Source organism: Neophocaena asiaeorientalis, unplaced genomic scaffold, assembly GCF_003031525.2.
Source record: "Neophocaena asiaeorientalis asiaeorientalis breed wild unplaced genomic scaffold, Neophocaena_asiaeorientalis_V1.1 scaffold294, whole genome shotgun sequence".
Classification (NCBI taxonomy): Eukaryota; Metazoa; Chordata; class Mammalia; order Artiodactyla; family Phocoenidae; genus Neophocaena; species Neophocaena asiaeorientalis.
This window is the reverse complement of record NW_020173945.1, coordinates 2,833,354-2,854,175: the sequence shown is the minus strand read 5'-3', so window position 1 is coordinate 2,854,175 and position 20,822 is coordinate 2,833,354.

Genomic DNA, 20,822 nt, shown 5'->3' with positions numbered 1-20,822 from the left:
GGTGCCCAGGAGGTGACAGGGGGGTGCCCCAGCATTCTGGTGTGGACAGAACCTTACAGAAGACATCACTTTCTGGGTCTAGGCTCATGACAGAGACGCATTGTGAGAGGACAGGGTGGTCATGGAAACTGCGACAGGCCAAGGGGAGTCAAGGAGACCTGCTGTCCTGGGTCATTGCCAGTAGTCATTGCTGGTGAAAGAAATCAGACCTCACCTTTAATTCTCCCTAACATCTGTCAGTGTCCATCTGATAGGATTGAGTGAGGTAGAGCAAGCATTATTTTTTTTTAAAAAATGGAGAAGAGGCTCTTTGGCAACTGTGGTGGTTAAAGAAAGTGACACCAACTGACCCTCCAATATCTCCTCTTGGGACGAATGTGGCTGGACCAGATGTAGGTCTCAGGCTCCAACTGGATCATGGTTTGACCAAGGCCCTGGGCCTCCCTCTGCCAAGTTCTAGTCCAAAGAAGGTCAGAGGAGCTGGGCTGGGTCTCAGGGCTCATCTGAAGGGCATGGGCATAGTGTCATATGTGGACCCTGAGAGTAGCAAGTTATCGCTAACAGTAAATTAGGAAATGAAATACCTCAACTCCTAACCTTGAATGTAGTTAGCATGACCCTCACTTCACCTTTCTTCAAGGTGAGATAATCCCACCAGTCCTTTAAGGAACTTCTCAAGGGCAGGCAGATGCCTGCCCCATTGCAGATCCCTTCCCCAAACCCCAGGGATACAGGAGGAAACAGTCCTGAGGTGATGCATCATATCTCATACCTGAGACCCTGGGGCAGGTTTCAGGAGCCTGGGACCCGAAGGACCAGAGGACACAGTGTTTAGTGCTGTGGAGGGGTCCACGGCTTTCTCCATGTGGCAAGGTCAGCCACCAGGTTCGTAGATACAGAGAGTCAGTCATTAGACCAGAGAGAAGGCCCAGAGGCCAGGAATGGGGCAGACCAGGGAAGCAGAACCTTAGGGAAGAACCCAACTCAGAGCTGCCAGACACTGAGAGGACCCCAACCATGGGGTCTCCTCCCCGCCTTCTGCTGGGGAGGAGAATGTTAATCTTTCACACGTGCACCACAGCTCACAGCCCTACAGGGCATGGAGCATCCTCGGGCTCTTTGACTCCCCTCCCCACCCCCTCCAAAGACTCGGTGAATATGGCCACACAGGGCAGCCATCATGACCACATCAGACAATGAGTTTTTTCAGCCAGAATTTGAAAAAGGGGAAATAGTGTGCTGGTTTTAATAATTGTCCAAAGAATGCGTGACTGCAGGGAGCTCTTTGTGAGTGTGAGATTTGGGGATCTGAATATTTGGACATATTCCCTGCCAAGCCACAATACCCCTTGGACAATTCTTGGTGGCTCTATGCTTGAGTAAATCCAAGGTGAAGGTGGAGACCTCTCAGACAGGGACCCTGGACCCCTGCTGGCAGGGTCCTCCAAAAAGTCCTGACCGAATGAATGAATGAAGACCAAAGGGAGAATAACAGGGCTGCCAGTTCTGATCTGGCTGTGCCTAAAAACGGGGTTTAAACCAGAGCAGAAGGTAGAACACTCTTCCCATGCCACCCATCAGCATGGTGTTTGTTGGCCCTGGGTGTGAGGGAGGATGTACCAGCTAGGGAACTTGATCACCTGAAAGGTTCATTCAAACTCTAAGATTCTATGACCTATCAATTGAAGAGTGTCATCAGAACCCACTCATGTTCTTGTTTCTCTGAGCTTAGCCCCTGGGACTCCACTCTTTTGTAGACCTTTGGACTAAGTATTCCTGCCACGAATTTGCTTGTGTTCCCTGTTTGTTTCCTACATTGGGACACAGAGTCCGGCTTCATTCCTAGTCTCTTGTTTGGTCTGAAGTCTTGGTCTTTTGTTCAAGACTCTTAGGAAGAGCCATACCCATTTTATGTGGACCTGCTTCTCAGTTTAATTGCTAATCTGTCCACCTGTACTTACCGAGCTGACAGTTTCTCGGAGTCAAAGATCTGGTGCAACTAAATGCCCACTACCCCATGGTTTCTTCAGGGGCCCTCTGTAGAACACCTAATACATTCTGGAGACTCCAAGATAACGTGCAGCCTCTGTTTTACCTTAAAGAGGTCAGGGAAGCGATACTCTAGCTCAAAACTGTGGCATATACCCTGAGCTCACCCATTCAGACCAGGGTAGGGAAACACAGAGCAAGCTGGTCACCACCACCTCCTCCTCTGCTCATGGAAGACATTTCCAATCGATCCCAGAGCATTTTCTCACTGAGCACAGATGTGTTCTCACATCACCATTAGATTGGAGCTGAGAATCAAGTTGAAACCTGTCTGGTTTCCTGCCCCTTCCACGGGCCTGGACATAAAAAGTGTTATAGCTGTGCGGGAATTTTTCTGTTGTGGCAGTGGCGTCACGATGTGACTGTTGGTTTTCCCTCAGCTCTGCCCAGTCCCTAAAGAAATGAGACTACATTGCACAAAATACCCTGCTGAGATTTCATACAAAGCCACAACAGATCCCTCTGTTGATAGGTCCCAAGTTCACAGTCAAGGGCGCAACACACAATGTAATGAAGATGTTGCTGTCAGTCAGGTGACCTTTGTCATCCTCCAAATGGAGAAGAAAGCAGCCTGCAGAGACAGAAGCCCACAGTGGTCACTGTTTTCCCATAATGAAAACAGTGTCCTTGGACCTGGTGTCCATGAGGAGCTATTGCTAGTTTGATTATATAAATGACCATTAGGGGGTTACCTATCTGGACAGAAGTACCTGGAGGAAACTTTCTAGAAGGGCTCCTGTTTGGTAAAATTACTGGTAGAGTTTTACCATTAGAAACCACGAGACGGGAAGAGTAAGTAAAGAAACTGTCACACAAATACAAATGTGGAAAATGAATCATTATGCAAAAATGTGTATTCCTTAAAATGAAACATGGGATAAAACTGTAATCAAGTAAAAAAAACTGTTCAAATAGAAGGGTCCCTAATAAGTGACCTTTACTGTTGTTAGTCTGGAGAGCAAAGGTTTATTGGAAATTTTCCAATTAGGTTGAAATTTTAATGCTGTAACACGGTGTGAGTTGCAAGTTGAGATTCTCACATTTGTTTTCCTATTGGACACCTTGAGGATAAGCTTCTGTGATGTTGTGATTTATAATAAGAAATACATATTTGGTCTTTATCCAGATGTGGGCATAGAGATCCTATAACTTTTTGTTATGTTAATGAAACTTGTGGAAAACCTGTAGGTCACATAAGGATGGAGGCTGGTTGCCAGGGGAGCCAACCCCCTGGTAAGAGGTTTGGAACTTTCAGTCCCACTACCACCAAACCCATCCCCAGGGAAGGGAGAAGGGCTCGAGGTTAAGTTCAACTGCCAATGGCCAATGATTTAATCAATCATGCGTATGTAATGAAACCTCCAGGAGAGTGGTGCTGGGAGAGGGCGTGGACGTTTCTCACTGCTTCCCCATGCCTTGCTCTGTGCATCTCCTCCACCTGGCTGTTCCTGAATTATATCCTTTTATAATAAGCCAGCTAGCTAGTAAGTAAGATGTTTCCCTGAGTTCTGTGAGCTGCTCTGATAAAGTAATCAAACCTGGGGAGGGAACTGTCGGAATCTCCAATCTATAGCCAGTAGGTCAGAAGCACAGGTGATAACCTGGACTCGAGATGGGTGTCTGAAGTGGGACTGAGCTCTTAACCTGTGGGATCTGACGTCATCTCCAGGTAGATAGCGTCAGAATTGAGTCGAATTGTAGGACCCCCAGCTGGTGCTGCAGAATTGCTTGGTGGTGTGGGGATAAAACCTGCAATGGAGTTAGTGTCAGAATCACCGCCTCACAGCCTTGCAGCCTCTCTGTTCTTTGTTATCACACAGATATCAAAAAGGATTCGATTTGTAAGAATCATCACCTTTTTCTCTTGTTCCCTTTCTCTGGGTGGCTCCAGAGCCACCTGTTTTACACTGAGGGCTTCTTTACACACCTTTATACGTGCATCTTCTGCAGACTTGCTTGTGTCAATAGATCTCACCTTCTAAACAATCCTTCCCATGTGCAGAGCCAGAACGAAGAATGTCAGGAGAGGTCCGTGACGGGCTCCGCCTCCCAGAGCTCTGATTGTGTTCAGGAACACTTCTCCATTGAAAGCTGTCTCTGCAGGGAACTGGAAGCAGGAAGTTACCCTTTTATGTTTTGGTTTTCTGTGCTATAGTACTACTGAACATATAAGCTCTTTTGGTGTTTAAAGTCCTTTGTGGGTTCATATAGAATGGTAATTTTGATTATTAATAAAAACAAGAATAATTATGAAGGTGGCAGGGCGCCGCAGGCAGAAGAAATGTGTGTGGGAGCAGCCCTGGTCTGAGGGAGCACAGAACCGGTCCACATGGCTGGAACCCAAGATGCCCAGGATGGTGGAGGGAGGTGAGGCTGCGAGGGACCCAGTCTGCCCTGCATCATAACAGACACATTTTATTAAGCATCTATCCCATGCGTGATTTCATCTAATCTTTTTAGCATTCCTTGGAGTTAGGTATCCTTGTTCTCTTTTTACAGATAAAAATGGAAGCTTAGGGACGATAATAGCCTTGTTTAAGAGCCTATTATCAGCACAAAGGGAAACTTGGAATCTAAAGCAGGTCTACCTGGTTTCTTGGCCCATGCACTTCCATACATGGGCAAAGAAATATATCCGGAGATATGCTTGCTAAAAAATGCATACATGCATACGTGGGGGTTTTAATATACATCCATGTATTCTTTGATACTTCTTCCTTCAAGAGGTGAAGCCTAGCTCCCCACCCTTGGATGAGAGCTCGTTCCTTGCTCTCTAGGATCACCCGCCCAGGGAAGTTAGCTGCCGAGTCATGAAGGCACTTCAGCAGCCGCAGGGAGAGATCCATGTGTGCAGGAGCTAAGGATCCAGCAAGCAACCAGGAAGGAGCCGAGGTTGGCAGCCCAGAGCCACATCAGTAAGCTTGGAAGTGGATCATGCAGCTCCGGTTGAGCTCTCAGTTGGCGGTAGCTTTAACCACCATCCTGACAGCAACCTCAAGCCAGAACCTCCCACTAAGCTGCTCCAGGATTCCTGATACACAGAAACTGAGAGCTAATAAAGGTTTATTGTTTTAAGCCACTTGGTTTGAGGTACACAGCAATAGAAAATGAATACAGCATGAGTTACCCAGGAAACACAGACGCGTATAAGGTAAGAAGTGTAACCGTACTCTTTTTGTCTTCATCTGCAACTCCCACAGCGGTAACCAGATAATGGTCTAGTATACACCCTTCCCGTCCATTCTGCCTCCAGTTAAGGACTTATGGGCTAAAGAAGGTTGTGGAAGTTTGCAGAAACTACTGAGCCTCTGAGACAGAGGAGTGATGTGATGAGACTTGCAGCAGACAAAGATCACCCTGGTGGCCTCAGGAGGAGAGATTAAAGTGGGCAAGATGAGAGACAGGCTCAGTGATAGAGATGGAAAATGAGACGGTGATGGTAAGGATGGAAAGATGCAGAACCGAAAGGCGACATCTAGAAATACTTAGAGGGGGAATTCACAGGGCCTATCACGCCTCACCCCTATCGTCCGCTTCTTCCTGCACCAGGAGGATGAGGCATGTGAAGCGGGTTCAGGAATCATTTGCTCACCTGAATGAGTCTGACTTTGGTGAAGACCAACGATAATCCATGTGCCCATTAAATTTTACAGATATGTAGCCTGGAGAGGTGGTAGGAGAGTCCCAAGTTCTGCAGATGGGTAAATACAGACCTCGGCCTCCACACCTGAACCAATCAGAGCGGAGCGTTAACCTAGGCCTCTATCAGTCTGGCAGGTTCTGTGCTAAGAGCCCTACAAGCATCTCACAGTTCCTCAACGTTCCTGTGTGATAGGAACCTTCATGATCCTCACGTTACAACTTAGAACGGGGGTCTGTAAACTACAGTCTGTGGGCCAAATCCGGCAGCTGTCTGTTTTGGTAAAGAGCGTGCTTGGGGAACACAGCCATGCTTGTTCATTTATACATTGTCCGTGGCTGCTTTCGTGCTATGGTGGCTGGGGTGAGTAGTTGCTATGGAGACCTTACGGCCAGTTATTAAACCCATCAGTTTATTAAAATAAAATCTACTGGCTACTTAGTCAATGCGTGGACTGTCCATGTCAAACAATAATTCTGACATTTTCAAATAAATTTTGTAGCTAAGTTGATCAAATCAATGTTATCCTGTAGACAGGTTGTCTCAATTTTCTACACTGCGTTAGAAATATGTGAAGTCCTGAGAAAACTCGGACGAGTCCAAACACGTCAGAGGAATTGCCTGGTAGTGTTGTCAGGGTGGGATTCTCAGCCCCAGAAACAGAGCAGTGACACCTGTCGTGGAGCCATGGAGGCTTCGGACAAAGACGCACCTGAGCTTGACCCCAGCTCTGCCACGAAGTGCCTGGGTGACTTCGGGCAAATCGCTTAAACTCTCTGTCCTCAGTGTCCCCATCTGTAAAACAGGGTTGATAACACCAAGGTCACTGCATTGTGACCTTTACATTAAATACAATACATTAAATACATTAAATACATTACATTAAATACCTTTACATTAAATACATTACATTAAATACATTAAATACAATTATTAATGTAAATGAAACGCGAGGGGCAGTTGGCAGGAAAATTTGCCCAACTGTCAACTCTGATTCGTCCCCGACCACTACAAACACGGCAATGGACTTGATGGAGCAGATGCCACGAGGTCCTGGGGATGCCACCAGCTGGAAAGGCCGGGTGACTCCAAAGCAGAGAGCCGTGGAAACAGGCCATGTCCACATGTGTGCGCTCGGGGTCTGTTCAGCAGGCAGGCCGAAGCTAGAATGCCATGAGGAAGCAGATTCCCAAACAAACTCAGATTCCCATGGAAAGGAATGGAGAGTTCAGGGGGTTTAGCTTCTTGGGCTGCTGTCCCCTCCCTGGCTGTGCCTGCACTGGTTTTCCTGTACACTTGCCTCCTGTTGGCCTCTCCCAGAGGCCTTGGCAGAAGCCTGCTTTGCTAGGCTTCAGTGCGACCTTCCCTGACCCCAGGGTCATCTGAGATGTCACCACGGAGACTGCCAGACCTCCACGGAGTTGGTGTCTTTCGTACTCATTTCAGGCTGTTAGCATCCAGCCCAGACACCCATAGGTTCCCAAGAAGTCCCCTCATTTAAATTTAAGGAATATATTTAGCAGATAGACTTTATTTCATGGGTGACTATTTTTGGGTGAAGCTGTCTCCATAACGCTGAAAAGGTAAAAGTGACATTCAAACTAGTTTTTCAGTGTCAGCTATATCTGACTTCTAGTTTGAGCCTAATGCACTGGCGGCCAATTACAAACTACCAAAAGCAAAGAGACAGCAAGCCCATTACTTTTGCAACTGCCTGTCAGCAACTCCATAAAGGGGGATCTCTTTACTTTTTTAGGCTCTTTTCAAAATAATCACCTGTGGGATAGTTACTTGGATTCACAGTTTGCATCACCTTCAGTTGGTAGGCAGGTCCCAGCATTTAATGAGCACGTGATCTTACGGGGATGATAAGACACGAAATGGATGCAGAGCGATATAGGTTAGAGGGTTACACTGATTATAACCAGCGGCCTGAACGGCTGACCTGGGCAATCAGAGAGCAGAGGCATGGTCTGTCCTCGGAACATTCTCCAAAGGAGGTCAGTGTGTCTCCGTGTCTGTTTTCACTGGAGGAGGCACAGGTAATTGGTTTGATCAGCTCACCAGTGATTTGGAGGCCAGCACACCCCAGTATTACATTAGATGAAATTAAAGGTCAAGTTGCCTCAGGAACACAGAGCTTGAGACCATCCTCTCTAAAATGGGGTGAAGAGTAAGAGTTGCTCTAACCAGCTCAGGGCTGCTGTGATGGTCAAGATGTGCATGAAGTTGGAGTGTGAATGGAGGAGACGTGGAAGGCGGAGCTGAGAAAACCACAGGTGTCTACACTTTCCTGAAACAAATCAAGACACAACGCATCGTTTTGGGCCACAAGACAGAGATGAAACCTCGGCTCCCAGCTGCTTTCTACGGGATCACTTTGAAAGGCTGGATGAAATTCTCAAATTGCAAGTCTTCTGCTCTGCCCCGTGGGTTTCTTTTCTTCTAGCAACAAGCTGGCATGCTGCGGGATTGAGAACGTCAGGGCCTGCGGACATAGGCCCCCTCGTTTCAGTTCCTGGCAGTTTTGTTTTGTACTTACTCCCTGAAGACAGGATCTTCCTTCCTGGCTGGAGGAAACCCTTTGCTTCTCTTCCTCCTGCCCTGTGCTGCCACCTACCCCACCTTCCTCATTCCCCAGTGTCACTCCCTCTCCATCTGGCACTACCCCTGCCTGGCCCCTCTCTCCTGACCCCCTTCCCTGGTCAGCCATCCAGGTCTTGTCCCCCTCTTCAGTCTCTGATCACTTCGTCTGCGTGCTCTGCTCCCTCCCTCCCCTCTTTCTTCTTGCCTGACCAACTTATCAATCAAATATACAAAGACCCACTGAGTTCTCTTTTTTAATTTTTATTTTATATTGGAGTGTAGTTGACTTACAATGCTGTGTTAGTTTCAAGCGTACAGCACAGGGATTCAGTTCTACATATACATATATCCATTCTTTTTCAGATTCTTTTCCCATACAGGTTATTATAGAATACTGAGTAGAGTTCCCTGTGCTACACAGTAGGTCCTTGTTGATAATCTGTTTTATATATCGTAGTGTGTATATGTTAATCCCTAACTCCTAATTTATCTCTCCCCCTCACCTTTCCCCTTTGGTGACCAAAGCTTGTCTTCTATATTTGTGAGTCTATTTCTGTTTTGTAAACAGGTTCATTTGTATCATCTTTTTAGATTCCACATACGAGTGATATCATATGGTATTTGTCTTTCTCTTTCTGACTTACTGGTACTTTGCTTAGTATGATAATCTCTAGGTCCATCCACGTTGCTGCAAATGGCATTATTTCATTCCTTTTTATGGCTGAGTAATATTCTGTGGTATATACGTACCACATCTTCTTTATCCATTGAGTTCTTATGTGTGAGACACTTGGGCTGGGATGAGCAATACATGAAAAAATGCAAAGAGAAGGTCAAATGTGGAATACAACTGGATTTCAGAGGAGGGAAAGGTCATTTCTGGTTGTGAGGGGTCAGGGAGCCTTCTTTTACGAAAAGACTTTGATCTCTGGTAATCCTAGGGATCACATTCTCTATTGTGTCACTTGTACTTTTTATACTTGTTATTCTGGGGGCTTCCCTCCGTTTGTATCCGCCTTCTCCAATAGACCGTAAGTACCAAGAGGTCAGAAACCACATCTTATTTATGCCAGTCCTCCTGCTTCTGGCACAGCTGGCACCTGGAGGATGCCCAGTAAATGCAGGTTGAGGTGAGTCAATCCCAGTGGTCCTTCCCTCATGACTTAGTTTCGTGCACCCTGTCCTTTTCTCCCCTACACCCTCCATTAGGAAATGCACAAATTCCTGGCAACAGCTCTCATTTCTGGATGTGTGATGTTCAGGCCCCATCTCCGTTGCAGTCCCAGAGGACCTGTCCAGCAAGCACACATGTGCCCAGTATTATCTCAAACAATACAATCTATCCGATAGACTCTACAATGTGATGTCAAGCTGACCCACCCCACCAGGATATCATGAGGAGAGAATAAAGATAACTCAGTACTGTCCGCCCAAGGGACAAAAGGGAGACCCATGTATCTACCAGTGCCCATCTCCCGATGGTTGAGGGCTGGTCCATGAGATATCAGCCCTCCTAAACGTCAGAGGTGCCCAGGCATGAATGCCAACCAGCCTTCCACAGGCATGCCACACGAGAAGTAGGAGACAAGAGCCATGCTCTTGATATGAGCAGCGTTCTGTACAACGCTGATCCAAGTCTATGTGCAGCTCTTACCGTAGCCATGGCTGACATCAGAGGAAGGACCAAAAGGACGCACAGACCCCTTCCCTGCTGCCCTGTGTCAATCCACGGGACTGCCGTCCTCTAGGCATCCAGGCTCATTTACAGAGTTGTCTGTAGCTCTCCTTTGTTGCTACCTCTCTCACACACTACCTCCAAGTAAATCTCCTTCTTTCAATTCTTCCCCTGTATGTCTCTCAAATGTATCCCCCTTTCTCATCTTCACTGCTGTAACTGTAAGGCTAGATCCTCATCTTATCTCTACTCATTTGGATTGGTTTAATCGTCTCCCAAAGACTTGACCACCTTGTTTATTCCCCTCTAGCCCATCCTCAGGTCGCTACCGCATTGATTCCCCAAATTACTTTCATCATTTCACTCGATAATCAAAAATCTGGCTGCCTGCTCCCAGTAAAGTTAAAATGTCCAGGGCATTTGGAGGAGTTTAGAGTGTTCTGCAAGGGAGTATAAGCATTTATACACAATTTTTAAATCTATTTCTTTAACCAATATTTTTGAGAACCTGCTCTGTTCTTGGCCTAGTTCTAGACACAGAGCTAGAACAGTGAGTGTTACAAAGAAGGACTCTATCCAGACGACACTGAGATGACATTCCAGTAAAAGACATAGACCTCAAAATGTGAAAAATAAAAAATAGTGACCACTTCTTGATAATTGTTCCTAAGCAGGTGTTATGGACTGAATTTTGTCTCCCCCAAATCCATATGTTGAAGCCTTAACCCCCAACGTGACTGAGTTTGGAGACAGAGCCTTTAAGGAGGTAATTAAGGTTACATAAAGTCGTAAGGGTGGGGCCGTAATCTGATAGGACTAGTGTCCTTGTAAAATGGGAGGAGACACCAGAGATTCCTCCCCATTTGGCATAGAGAAGATGCCATGTGAGGACACAGCAAGGAGGTGGCCTTCTGCAAAACAGGGAGAGAGGCCTTGCCATACACCAACCCTGCTGACACCTCAACCTTGGACTTCTAGCCTCCAGAGCCAGGAGAAAACAAGCTGCTTAAGCCCCCAAGTCTGTGATATTTTGTTAAGGCAGCCCTAGACAGCAAGACAATAAGACAACAGAGTGAGGTGATGGGGAATAAATGAGAGATGGGAAGACACAGCTTTAGCCATGTGGTAAGGAAAGTGTTCTCAGAAACGTGTGAAAGGCAGGGTCTTCCAAGGAAATAGGAAACAGACGGCACAGCCAAATTAGAATAATCAGGCTGCCGTGATTATTATTTTTTTAAAAAAGGGACTATTCATGTTGACATGGGAGGTTCAGGGAAACGTGGAGCCTCATTCTGGATCTGCATCCCTTACCCATGACTCCCCCTTCCCATCACTCTGACCTTACGGAGACCTGGTTTGTTGAACTCTCATTTGGTGCTTTACCTTGTGACCCTCATAACCAGTGCCTGCACTAGGGCTCCCTCTCACCGTGTCTACCCCAAGACCACAGAATAGGATTCCTGAGAAGCTGGCTCTGCAAGCGTGTTCTTAACTGCATACTCACAGCGTTAATTTCTTTTTTTCTCTCTGCACGCCGCCTGGGTGGTAAGCAGAAGCCGGATAACTCTACAAGCTCCATGATCATTATGGTTGCCATGGTGACTAAGTGCCACAGCACCTGATCTCACAGTGTTTGCTGTCCACCTGCACTCCATCCCATAACATGATCATTGTGATGCTTCCACGTGCTGTGCGTTAATCACGTCACTAGCACAGAGTTTATGCCTGTGGTCATTGCACATAGGAGCGAGCCAACTCCAGAACTTATTGTGAGGGTCAGGGGGTCTGCTACTGGGTTCAGTTCTGGTATTAGTAAGAGTCCCAGTGAGAAACAGAGGGTGCACTCAAATTAGGATAACTCAAAAAGGGTTTTAAAAATATTCCCCCCCACCAAGTGTGGGAGAGGCTTAGGGGGCTCTTAACGAATGGTACAGTCACCAGGAGAAATGGGGGAGGCGGGTTGACAGAAAACAAGGAAAGAGTCATGCAGAGGAGCCCACCCTGGAAGAAGCAGTGAGTGCCGTCGGTCAAGTGACAGCCTGCCAGGGAGGGGGCAGGAGTGAATTCTCTGGTCATGTCCTCTTCCTCTCACCTCCCAGCTGCCCCCCAGTAGTGCCCCAGAGGACACAGGAGCCCATGGTTGCAGCCTGTATTAATCATGCTTTGTATTTTCTATATTTTATGAAGCTTTTACACCTTGAAGTCTCATGAACCCTGGAAGGAACCTCTCCTCTCAGGACTAGCTAATTCCTAGAGACAGCAAAACACTTGCCTGTCAGTACACCTTTTCTATGCAAATCAACCAATCCTGAGCCCGCACCCCCAATCAACTCCTTTATCCAACTCTCATACACCAAGCCAATCTTCTCCCCACCCTAAATCAACCCAAGACCAGGTATCGAACAACTAGGGACCACACTTCTAACCCAGAGCCTGCTAAATTATTCCAACTCTTGAACCCTAAGCCTGCTGAGCTTGTCCACCCCAAATCCTCCATTCTTCCCACAAAAACACGTTAGAATCTCCTCTCGCTCCCCCCACCTCCTGACCAACCCTGGTGCTTCCCCACGTGGCCCGGCGGGTGTGGTGCACCCTCTCCTCTTGGGAACTGTAGGGAATATTCTCTCTTTCAAGGGAAATGTCTCTGTGTCTGTCATCTTATCATCCCTAATACATCAAATTTTGGACAGAGTAAGTCCCCTAAATACGAATGAGTTCCATTCTGAGAGCACATTCATAAGTCCAATTTGTTCATAAATCCAACAAAGTTAGCCTAGGTACCCAACGAACACAGTCAGCTATATAGCACTGTGCTGTAAGAGGTTTATAAGACTTTTCACACAAACAATACATAAAAAAAAAAGAAATACAAAAAATAAACCCTTTTAATCTTACAGTACCTTGAAAAGTACAGCAGTACAGCACAATGGCTAGCATATAGGGGCTGGCATCGAGTGGACAGGCGAGAAATAAAGACACTGTGCTCCTGTACTCTATACAATACTGTACAGTAAAGTACACAAAAGCACAACCACTTGTAGAGGATGTACACACGTGACAAAGTGCGCCAGACACGTGAACTAACTTACGTGATTGGACATGTGACTGCGTGTTTGCATCTCTGAAAGTACACAACTTGAAGGTTTGTATGTAGAGGACTTGTCCAGTTTTAAACCCAGTCCACGTGGGTCAGCCTTCTAGGGCTGAGAGCTGGGGGAGAATTCAGAGAGCTGATTGAAGGCACCCATAAGAGTCCCAGCACAAGTGAATTTTGAGCTGTTCTCTGAAAGACAAGGTTGCCAACCTTGCAGAACTCTGAGTAAAGGACACTCCAGGCATGAGGAACAGTCAACGCAAAGGTCATTCCCAGCCTTTGGAAGGCAGCCAGCCCCCAGCCGGCACTGATGCCATGGCCAGATGGCGCTCCCATGTCCTCGAAGTGCCAACCCCTCCCTCTTCTATTAATGGGCCTCCCCAGGGCCCTGCTGTTTCCATTGTCATCCTCTTTCTCAACTTCGATCATCCTGTCCAATAGGGTTAAGGCCTGTTGAGTCCTGAGTTCTCTCTGTTCATGTCCCCCTTCCACAGACAGTCACCTTTGTCTCCTGATTCTAACAGCTCTTGTATATTTACTGACTGCACCCCAGGGCTAAGCATTTGACAGAAATTATCTTGTTCAACCCCAATGCAGACCCAAGAGGAAGGAGTTATAGCCCCATTCTCAGATGGTTGAAATGGGGATCTCTCTGAACACAGGGCTGAGACATTTACCCACTGACCTGCAATGTCTCACAGCTCTGAAAGCTTGAGAACAAAGCAGTACGGCTGTAGCAGATTCACAAGAGTTTCTGAATGAAATTTCCTAAAGCAGCAAAGGACTTTTTCCTGATTCCGGATTAGGAAGGAAGGGAAGGATGAAGCGCTCCAGACAGCATCCCCAAACCCTTGACCTACCCCAGGTAGCAGAGCTGGGTGGGATGGAGGGGGGGTGTCTCTTGAAGACCCACCCTCTTTGAAGCCTTGTGTTTTTATTGTAGATCATATAGGACTAGCACTGGGGGAACTCTGTCCCTCCCTATTGCCACTGGTGTCTTGGCATTTTAATGGGCCCTTGATGCACTTCCACACTCTGGATGACGCAAAAGTCCCAGGTGGGGTATTGAGGTGTGTCCCACCCCTGCAGAAGAAGGCAGATGTTTTCCATGTGAAATTCTACAGGATGGCCACTTTAGTATGACAACAGCATGGCATGGCCCATTGTCAAGAATCAACCACGCCCTGACTAAACAGGGATTTCCACCTCTAATCACAAAAGTGCTTCCTAGCGTCAGTGTTTCCTACAAAAACTGGGATACTAAGCTGATGAAGGAAGACCTTGTTTATCTTTCACTGGCAGGATCTAGCCTCCTCCCTTTCCCCATTTTTAAGCAAAACTTGGGAACCATGATATTAACACAGGATCATTCTGAACCCATCTGTCACCTGTGAACATACACAAACCTCCCCAGACCCACCCTCCTCCTCTCCTGCAGGAATAAACCCTCTTGCGATTAGCCCCACAGCAGTGGGCTGTGTGAGCCCATGCTCTGTGGATACCAAGGAAATTGATGTGACTCTAATATGCCCAATTCCCCCATTTTGCCTGCTTCCCGGTGTCTGGCCTCAGATCTGCCTTTCATGTATGAGTCTAAATATAAATCATGTGGTGAAACAGACACAGAGGAGGCCTCTTGCCAAGCTGGTTTCTGATCCATCATAACAGGTGTCACTGGGCTGATGTGCCTGCTGCCCGCTTACGATCCACGTTAATTACAACATCTGCCCCGCCGCCTTCCTCCCAGCCTGTATCGCGGACCCCTGGGGGGACGTGCAGCCTCATTCTCCCTCCGACTCTCATCCCCTGATTGCTCTACAGCTAATTTGTGGTCCCAGGGAGAGGGCCTCTGAGTAGATACTTTCTCTTAACTTTCTTCCCTCTACTTCTGTTGGGCTTTGCGGGCTGCAAAATTCAAGTGGTTCCACGGGCCGGTTTTCCTCTTCCGTGGCCAGATTCCTACTTTGCAGAGCTCTGTGGGAGGATTCCTGTCTGCGAGATGAAAACCTGGCTTAATATCTGAAAAAAAAAAACAAAAAAAAAACCAGAAAGCCTGGGCTCTTAAGGAGGACATTGGGAATCACAGGCCAGCCATACACCTCCAACTCATCTGTTCTCCTGAAACTCATTCATGCGTGATAAAGGATGTGTCAACTACCTGGGCAAGAGCCAGGGCTGATTTTCAGCTGAGTTGGAAGTTGAACTCCCTGAGCACACAGCCAGTGTTTACCAGAAGTGGAGCTTCTCTCCCTTCCACCTTGAAGGAGGGGAGGCCCGTGTATTCAGGGCCAGTACCCTTTCTGGACATGGAGAAAGGGACAAGGGGCAGTGGGCAGTGGGTGGCTGGGGGCTGTGTCCTCAGGATTGGCTAGGGCTGGTATCGTCTCCAGATCAGTCCAAAGCAAGAAAGAAGCTGCCAGATTTAGCTAATAAAAACACAGGATGGCAGTTAAATTTGAATTTCAAATAAGCATGACTAACTCTATGTAGAAGTATGTCCCAAATATCTGAAATTCAAATTTTTCTGGGTGTCCTGTGTTTATCTGGTTAGCCTAGAAGATGTCCTATCCTTTCCAGGGAGCTGAGGTACTGGGGATGAAGGACCCGAGGCAAAGGCTCCATTTCAGAGGAAACCAGGTGAGGTAAACGAACTGGAAATTGGGTCTAAGTGGAAGCAAGTCTGCAATGGCATAGACAAGACCAGGACAAAGCATCTGGAACAAAAGGAGAATCAGATAGCAGGATAGCTGGCCATGGGCCACCAAGATGGGCTTTGTGTGTTAAACACCTGTTCTTTGCTTTGGTGTTTTTCCTTGGCTGTTATGTGAATTCATGATACTAATTTCTGAGTCACTGGGGATCTATCTCAGAAAGTCTAGAAGGAGATAAACAAAGGGTAATCTGCTTTCCCTTCCTAGGAGGAGAGCACGTCTTATCCCTTCTAGACAGAAGGGCTAAACGCAGGACAGTTTCCTGAGATCAGGATCACTGTCTGCATCGCTTGCCCAGCACCCAGTACATATTTTGAATAAATACTAACACGAAACACTATACAAAGACACACAGGTGCATGGCAGTGTGTGTGTGTGTGTGTCTGTGTGTGTATGTTGGAATATGAGTCATTTAACACTCTCAGCAACCCTGTGAGACAGGAGCCTTTTTCACACCCATTTTACAGATGAAGGATTGGAAGTGGAGGCCCAGAGAGCTAAGTAGCTTGCCTGAGCCACACAGCTGGTGAGTCCGCGGTGGGACCAGGATTCAGACCCACCCTTTGGGGCCCGTGTTCTCAATCACCATGTCTGTGACCACCCCCAGGCACGGGTCATGAGAAACACCTGTTAGGATTGGTGAAGATGAAACAGACTCAAAGTCAGGGAGACCTCTAGAACAGGTTCCTGTCTCCAGTCCCCCCCACCCCTCATCCACATATCCACGGCCCCACGGCCCCCAGCGTAAATTGTGTGAATCAGGGTTGTGCTGGTGGTGCTATCTATGCCAGGCTTCCAGCTACTTCTCCCCCTGCTCCCTGTCCTGGACATAAACAAACCTCTCAAGGGCATGTGGGCCACATTGAAGGCTCAGGTCAGCTCCCGTGAGCTCACTCGCGAGCGGAGCCCCGGGAGCCATGCCCTTATTGAAGGCTCAGGTCAGCTCCCGTGAGCTCACTCGCGAGCAGAGCCCCGGGAGCCATGCCCTTATTGAAGGCTCAGGTCAGCTCCCGTGAGCTCACTCGCGAGCGGAGCCCCGGGAGCCATGCCCTTACAAGGGGACACGAGGAAGGCCCGGAGCTGGCGTTGCTTTGCTTTCTCAGAGTAACAGTGGCCAGACTTTTTGCTGAGAACACCAACTAAGGGCATTCTGCCTCATCTTTTGAACTTTCAGGGATCAAGTGTCACGCCCTTTAAATAGATGGGATAACTCTGACCAGACTGGATTCACGTAGCAATGCCAGGCTCCATCCCAGAAACAATTCCAAAGAGGAAAACTGTGCCATTCCTTTGCCTGTGGGATAGTGGGAGTATTATTTCCTGTACATTTCTACCAGGTGGGAAAATAACTGTCATAGTTTTCATCGGAACAAGGGTATATTTAGCACTTGTTAAATTTAGACTTCCTAATCTTTCTCTGTCACTAAACAACTACACACAAATAAGATGCAATATTTCTAGCTCAAAATAAACAGAGCAAATAGTTTCCCAGATACGGCAATCCCTCCATGAGAGAGTGCATGCCGGCCACTGTCTCCGCTCTGTTCTCACACTGGGCTGAACTGGTCAAGGGTGCCCACTGTGGATGAGATGCACGGAGACCACCAGGGTAGCTGAGTCGCTGCTTCCGTATGGCCCTGTCGGAAAGGTCCGTTTGTTTTGACGTGCTGCCGCCTCTGCCAGCCCTGCATTTCTCTATATCTAATGCCATAAACTTGAGTCAGATTTGCCCCAGGTTGACAGAATCAGGGGCTCTCAGGATGAGAAAGGGTCGGAGGCCCTTGGTAGAGCCAGTCTCCACAGATGGCCAGGGGAGCACGTTGAGGGCAGTTCTGGAATGGGGCTGACTCTTGCCAAGGTGACCATTTCAATTCCAGGCCATCTCTTGGCGCCTCCTGGCAACGAATCGGCTCCTCGGTGCCTCCTGGTAAATGTCACATTTGTTTCCATCCACCGCTCCAGTCTCTGCTCTCTGGGGCCACGGAGGACCCGTCTAATCCTCTGTCCACATCAGAGGCATCAAAATATTTGAAGACAGTTCTCCGCTCACCCAAATAAAAGAGTGCTAATTTCTCCTTTTACTTGGATTGTATTTCAAATAAGAGGAGAAATTAGCACTCTTTTATTTGAAGTTCTCCGCTCACCCAAATAAAAGAGTGCTAATTTCTCCTCTTACTTGGATGGTATTTCAAATAACTGTTGAAAGGATGAATTATTCAAAAGGGTGATGAGATAATTGGTTAACTGCTTAGTGTAGACCTTTATCTCAATTGAGTCAAACACGTTCCATCAGAATTAAAGATAGACAGATTCTTTTTAAGTGAAATCATAAAATAATGAAAAAAATTTAAAGCTAGAAGAAAATGTTAGTGAAGAAAAACCCTGGTACAGGTTTGGCCTTTCTCTGCATAATACTGCATTCAGAATACACAAAGATGTTTGTTGATTTTTCAAACCTAAAAATCACAAGTATGCATACATTAATACAACTTATAAAAAATGAAAAGCAGAACAACATAATGGAAATATTCTCATTACGTAAGATAAATAATTGAACTCCTTAATAAAGTAGGAGTTCTCAATTTAAAAATGAGGGCATGAATAAATTATTTATAAAATAATGAATTCACATGATCACTAAGCTTTGAAAATATTTCATTTTGTCAAACTTAAAAATTGATGTGTTTTCCACCTATTCGATTGGGAAAGACTTCTATACTGCCTCCTCCTGCTGCGGGTCTGGGAAACTCGAGCCGTGTGGAATGACACGATTCAAGGATAAATATGTGGAAATGCATCAAGACAACAAATTTCACCCAGGAATCCCGCTGCCACGCTTTACGCTAAAGACACACTGAGAATGTTGGCAAAAGGCTTGGTACGAGGCTGATTAATTAGAGTTTTAAAACAAGAGTCAAGACTGCTAAGTCGAATGTCCTAAAATGTGGAATTAAGAGAAATATACTTTCTGATAGTTTCCAAACAAATGCCGTGACATATTATTAAATGGAAAAGAGGTTAAGGTCCGGTATCCAGTGCAAACACTTGCATTATTTTTTAAATAAGCATGATCTATTGTATCCTTATATATGTGTACAGAAATAATTTTGGAAAGACATTATCATATCAGACTATCTCTAGAAGATGGAATTACAGGTGGCTTTTGCTTTGTTCTCTTTGCCTATATCTGAGTTTTATAATTCTTCTAAAATAAGCTTGCATTTGTTATGCTCTAAAAACAAAAGAATGAGGTAGCCATTAAAGCTGTGATATCAATAAAATAATAGAAAAGCTACATACCCAGTGCTGCCACGGGAGTTGTGAAATAATCATACTCTTATATTGTTTGTGAAAATGTAAAGTGGTAGGCATATTTTCTGAAGTCAACATGGTATCATTGACTGAGAACCACAAAAAGGTTCCTTCCTTTTGACTGAGTAATCGCCACTCTAGAAGTGATTCAAAAGAGCAAAGCGGCTCTAGATAAGTATTCAGTACAGTATTATACAGTCACGTGGGAAAATAAGTAATCTTACAACAAGAAACTGAGAAAATGATGATACGTAAACAAAGTGGACTAACTTGCCATCGTTAATGTTATAGCTGCCAATTTTGATTTAATACCATAATTTTGTATTGTTTTAAAAATTACTGTTAAATCACAAGACTTTCCATCACGCCAGGACGGTGTGCTTGTGTCCACACTGTAAAGGAAAAGAAAGGAACCCAAACATGGAAAAATGAAAGCAATGTGATTTGTTGGGCTTGTGGACCCACAGATGAGGACATCTGATATCTCTAACAGAATCACAGTAACACTGCATGGTTTGGGTAAAAGTAAAGCAAAGGGTAAATGTAAACTGTTAGGATTTGCTCTTAAGGAAAACAAAGTGCCTTCCATTGATCGTGCTCTCTTTTCTGATGACTCCCCAGTCACCTGTACAATAACCCACTCTGGAAGTCAGCCTGGGGTCTGAGCCAACTTTATCAGTTCAGATAACTGGGTACTTAGTGATGGAGACAGAGTCACTAAACGCGGGTGTTCATTTCTAGCTACACTTAACTTGCATCCCCTCCACCCAAGAGCAGCCATAATCATGCAGAGAAGCTATAGTGTCTTATATTTTTTGTAGCATTCTACCATCTATAAGATATGTTGTTCTCTTTTATCTATTTGATCCAGGTGTCATGATCTTGGTCTTTACAGATGAAGAAATTGAGGCTCAGAGAAGTAGGACATTGTCAGGGTCACAGGCTAGTAAGATGGGGCCAAGGCTGGAACTAAGTGTTCCTTTCAATGCAGCACCGCTGTCCAGCAGATTCAGTGCTATGAATTTAAAGGTAAGACTGTGATCCATTCACCAGGACTTGAATACTTGCATACTTGTTAATAGACTAAAGGAGTTTCCACTCATGACGTGATCTAAAGGTTTTGGCCTTTAGATGGTCTCAAATACCCTCACCAGAGTGTGGACTCTGTCAGTGACAATGGCGGAGACGCCAAGCTGAGCACCAAACTCTCTTTTTCTTCCCCCAGCTTCCCTTGCAGTTAGGTGTGGCCAAGCAGCTGAATTATAACACCTGGATCTTCTCTCTTTCCTCTCCTGATTGGACCTGGGGTCCACACCCCCAGCAGCTTTGTAAAGCACATGTTGAAGGGCGTAGAGCCAGAGTTGCTCAGGGTCACGGGATGGTCAGACTCAACCACTGACCAGGGACACTCTTACCCAAGGGAGGGATCATGCGTTGGGTTAAGTCTCAGATTTTTTAGGCAGCTCGTGTTACCTTAACTGGTACAATGACTATCCACTTCCTCACTTTTCCACATGCTATCATTCAGCTCCATCTTTTCATTCTTCTCTAAGTCAATATGTACGAGATGTGGCATCAAAAGAACCCATGTAGCATCTATAACCATCAAAGACATGAGTCCTTAAGGGAATCACTTAAAGATTTCATCCTTCTATGCCTCATTTATTATCTGAGTATAACGATAAAAGTAATGCCAACTCAGCTTCCTAAGCTGTATTACAAGTGCCCACCTTATAGGGTTGCCCGTGAGGACCA